Source organism: Nicotiana tabacum, chromosome 22, assembly GCF_000715075.1.
Source record: "Nicotiana tabacum cultivar K326 chromosome 22, ASM71507v2, whole genome shotgun sequence".
NCBI classification, from domain to species: domain Eukaryota; kingdom Viridiplantae; phylum Streptophyta; class Magnoliopsida; order Solanales; family Solanaceae; genus Nicotiana; species Nicotiana tabacum.
In genome coordinates this window covers 162,669,192-162,674,552 of record NC_134101.1, presented here as the reverse complement: position 1 = coordinate 162,674,552, position 5,361 = coordinate 162,669,192, and positions in this window count along the sequence as shown.

Below are 5,361 nucleotides of genomic sequence, written 5' to 3'. Positions count from 1 at the left end.
AACCAGTATTAGAAGTTAAACGAATCAAGGATGTTGTAACTCGTATTTTTAGGTAATCTAGCGGTGCTTAATACACTCAAGAGGTCATTTATTAAGGTATTTTAATCATATAATATCCGTATCATAAGTCTTGAAGTCAAACGAGTTATGAAACAAAAGTCGACAAAAGTTGTCGCAACTTAGGTTCATAATTTTACTTAAACATTAGGTCAAATGTTTCTAAACTTTTCTCATAATTTACAAGGAATTACGGGGTGATCTATCCACCAAATTAAATATCTATGAGTCTAGTTTCCAACGTATTAAACCGTTCATCGATACGATCTCGGAGTAGAGAAATATTCGCGTTTTCGCGAGACTGCGCCAAGCACCTCTCTATGGGGCCCACTAAGTCGGTTTAAGATATTTGGACCTATATAGGATGACTACAACCCGTTTTAAGTCATTTCTTTTCACTATTTTCAGACCTTAGAACCCTAGGAACATCCTCTCAAGGTTCTCTCAAGATTCAAGACCCAAAAAGGGGCAAACAACACAAATCAAGTGTCGGGAATTCCGTGGCGCTAGTAAGTCTCTTGTTCTTCTTGTTGTTGCTCATTTTTGTGTTGTTCCAGCTCGTGTGGGAGGTTGTTTTAAAGGGTTTATGTTCTGTAAATACTCCCTCATGTTCTTAATATCAATCCTAGGTGATTTCAAGCCTTCTAAAGTGATTCTAGTGTCAAAAAACACTAATTGATCGCTAGTTTCGCTTTTTGGTTGTTGTGGCAGCATTGGAGGGATATTTCATGGAAATTTAAGGTCAAATTGGAGTTGTTCTTTCTGTATAAAGGTAAGGAACCTCTTACTCTATATGTATTTAAGATTATCCAAGTTGCGGCTAAGCCATTGAAGCTAGAACTTGTGAGATATATATCGAAAGGTTTGGTAGTAATGTTATTGTTTTGTGGACTGTTTTGCGTTGTTGTTGGACTGCGTATTTTACTACTATCTTGTGGAGTTTTGGAGGAGGAAGGGTTTGGGGAAACACCATATATATGTAGAGTTATGGGCTGATAGTTATTCGTAACATTTCCAGATTGTTTGACACGACTATGGTGGTCGTCGTATGTATGGAGTGATTAGGCTGTGTGTGGACTATATTGGGAGGCTCAATATGTTTATTATTGATGTTGTTTGGGCTGTTTGGTGACTATTTTGAATGGTGTGAGGTCATATATATAGGGGAGGTGCTGTCCATTTCATCGTAAAATAGGTTGTGGTCGATATATAATAGTTATGACGCTTAAATGATAACGATAGTATCGTTTCTCTTATTGTAGACTAAGGAGTTTTGACAATTGCTTAGCTTGAGATTGGGAAAGTATATACAAGGTATGTGAGGCTATCCCTTTCCTTCTTTTGCACTACTCCGATTGTACATAATGTAATGAACGAGCTTCCAAAGATACTCTACTCTTAGAAGCTAGCAGTACTTACATTGTTTTCCCTCTTATGGAACGATTGATACATGTTGCTTCTCTTATTCTTATGTTATCAATGTTGTTCATACTTCCTGAATCTTATAAGGTTCATAGTGAAGACTTAGTCCTAATAACGTGTACAGAGGATACCGACCTTACGTCACTCCGAAAGGTTTAGAATGTGATTCCATGAGTCGAGCATGCATTATATATATGTATCTATTTTACTCTACCGAGCCACGCTATAGTTGGCCGGGTACGACACCTATTGTGCAACCACTGATCAGTTGGGTTTTACCGAGCTCCACGTGGCCGGGTACGATTCTACCGAGCCTATTATGGCCGGGTACGATATGATGATGATGATGCCCACAGAGGCGAATGCTTTAAAGGTTTATGTATTTATACATATGTATCATGCATTTCATGTAAGTAGCCCTCAGAGGTACTAAGATGTTACAGGTTGTATATTCTCTATCCTTGCTTACATTACTGATCGCATTTATGGTTCCTTGCCTTACATACTCAGTAATTTATTCGTACTGACGTCCTTTTATTTGTGGACGCTGCATGTCGTGCTGCAGGTCCTGATAGACAGGCAGGTGCAGCTCCCCCACCACAGTAGACTGTCCAGTTCAGCGGTGATTGGCGAGATCCCTTCTCCGGACTTGCCTTGGTCTTGGTATGCAATTTTTGTTATAGACATTATGGGTATGTCGGGGCCCTGTTCCGGCTATGTTGCAACACTTATGTTCTGTTAGAGGCTCATATAAAGGTGTCGTCTCATGTATAGTTTGGTATGCCTTGTCGGCTAGTTTTTGTTGTATAGTCTTTCATAGTAGCGAGGTAGCTCATATCTTATACGTAGTTTCTTGATTGTCTGGTCATCCCCTGCTATGTATGTTCATGCCGTCATATTTTATTGCTGGTTGTCCATGATCTAGGTCTACCATTTATATTGATCTCGTCAGCCTTAAAAGATAATAATGAAGGTTAGATGAAATGTACGTGGGTGCTCGGCAAGTGTGGTCGGGTGCTAGTGATGGCCCTTCAGTTTGGGTCGTGACAAACTTGGTATCAGAGCAAGTCTGTCCTAGGGGTTGTCTATGAGCCGTGTCTAGTAGAGGCTTGATTATGGATGTGTAGCGCGCCACATTTATAATCAGGAGGCTACATGACATCTAGGGTTGTTACCTTCTTCCTGAATCTAGATCGTGCGTAGAGTTGAGTCGTAAGTGTCCGTCTCTAATATTCACCTTGTTTTATTCCGTGATGCCTTCGACTAGGAAGCAAACGATTAGTAGACGGCTTGATACAGCAGCAGGAGAGGGTACCAGTCAGGTGCCCCAAGTCAGAGCAGGACAAAGTGAGGCTCAAAGTGAGATGCCCTCTCATACCTCATCTACTCCATCTCCTCCAGAGGGTATTAGAAGGCACCCAGCGCCTCCAGTTCCTCCGTCTGGCACTCCAGACAAGGATATGCAGAGTGCTTTGCAGTTATTGACTAGCTTGGTAGCTGCTCAGGCTCAGAGGCAGAATACAGGTGCTGCTGAGAAACCAGTTAGTACAAGAGTTTGTGATTTTATTAATTTAGACCCTCCAGTGTTTACCGGATCAGACCCCAAGGAGGACCCACAGACTTTTATTGACCAGGTTCATCGTACACTTTGGGTTATGCATGTTAGTGATACAGAGGCAGTAGAGTGGGCTTCTTATCGGCTACGGGATTTAGCGGTTCTCTGGTATGATAGTTGGGAGAGATCCAGGGGTCCGAACCCTCCTCCAGCTGTGTGGAAGGAATATTCTGAGGCCTTTCTTCGTCACTACTTGCCAGTTGAGATACGACGAGCTAGAGATGATAAGTTCTTGAACCTTAGACAAGGTAATATGAGTGTGCGAGAGTACAGTATGCAGTTTTATTCTTTGGCAAGGTATGCTCCCCATATGGTGGCCGAGATGAGTGATAGGGTGCATATGTTCGTGAATGGGTTGGGACCACATCTAATAAATGAGTGTACGACAGCCTCTTTGGTGGAGGGCATGGATATTTCCCGTATTCAAGCTTATGCCCAGACCCTAGAGGATCGTAAGCGCCAGCAGAGGGCAGTTCGGGAGCAGGATAGAGGCCAGCATAAGAGGGCGAGATTTGCAGGGTATTCTGATGACTTCAGAGGCCGCATCAGGCCACAGTTTTCGAGGAGTTCGGCGCCACCTGTAGCTAGTGCTCCTCCACAGTTTCAGAGGCCTCGATATGATCGATCCTATTCTGGTCCAGGTCAGAGTTCGCGGGCATCTGGCTCGCAACATCACAGGGATACTAGTCAGATGAGACCCCCAACACCACATTGTGATCAGTGCGGCAAGGCCCACTTTGGACTGTGTCATCGAGGTTCTGATGCATGCTATTCGTGCGGGCAGCCTGGCCATATGATGCGGGATTGTCCTAATAGAGGAGGTGATGGTATGGCTCAGCCGACTGGATCTGTGTCTGGTTCTTCTTCATCAGTTCGACCTCCAGCACGGGGTTTTCAGCAGTCGACAGGTCGTGGTAGGGGTAGAGGTGCAGTGCCGAGTTCGAGTGGTGCTCAAAATCGAACCTATGCTCTAGTAGGTCGACAGGATCTCGAGTCGTCTCCAGATGTTGTTACAGGTATTATATCTGTGTTTTCTTATGATGTATATGCGCTGATTGATCCGGGATCTACATTATCATATGTTACACCATTTGTGGCTAATAAGTTTGGCATTGAACCTGAATTGATAAGTAAACCCCTTGCGGTATCTACTCCGATAGGAGATTCTGTGATTGCTAGAAGGGTATATAGAGGTTGCACTGTGATGATTTGTAGTCGTCAAACCTCGACAAATTTATTTGAGTTAGAAATGGTTGATTTTGATGTGATAATGGGAATGGACTGGTTGGCCTCATGCTATGCAAATGTTGACTGTCGTACGAAGATGGTTAGGTTCCAATTTCCGGGTGAACCCGTCATTGAATGGAAAGGGAACATTGCTACACCGAAAGGTAGGTTTATTTCCTATCTTAAGGCAAGGAAAATGATCTCAAAAGGTTACATTTATCATCTCGTTCGCGTTAGGGATGCGGAGGCGAAACCGCATACTTTACAATCAATCCCTGTGGTTAACGAATTCCCAGATGTTTTCCCAGATGAACTCTCGGGCCTTCCTCATGAAAGGGAGATTGAGTTTAGCATTGATGTGTTGCCTGACACTCAACCGATCTCTATTCCTCCATACAGAATGGCCCCGGCAGAGTTGCGAGAGTTGAAGGTGCAGTTGAAGGACTTGCTGGATAAGGGCTTTATTAGGCCTAGCACTTCACCTTGGGGTGCACCAGTCCTATTCGTGCGGAAAAAAGATGGGTCGTTACGGATGTGTATCGACTATCGACAGTTGAATAAGTCTACTATAAAGAACAAGTATCCACTTCCAAGAATTGATGACCTGTTTGACCAACTCCAGGGTGCCAAGTATTTCTCTAAGATTGATTTACGTTCAGGGTATCATCAGGTGAGGGTTAGGGAGAAGGATATCCCAAAGACGGCCTTCCGGACAAGATATGGGCACTTTGAGTTCTTGGTGATGTCGTTCGGGCTAACAAATGCCCCAGCAGCTTTTATGGATCTCATGAATACTATATTCAGGCCCTATCTTGATGTGTTCGTGATTGTATTCATTGATGACATTCTAGTGTATTCTCGTTCGGAGGCGGAACATGCGGGCCACTTGCGGATAGTATTACAGACGCTTCAGGATCGTAAGTTATATGCTAAGCTCTCCAAATGTGAATTCTGGCTGAACTCAGTAGCATTCCTTGGCCATGTTATATCTGATGAGGGTATTAGTGTCGACACTCAGAAGATCGATGCAGTAAAGAATT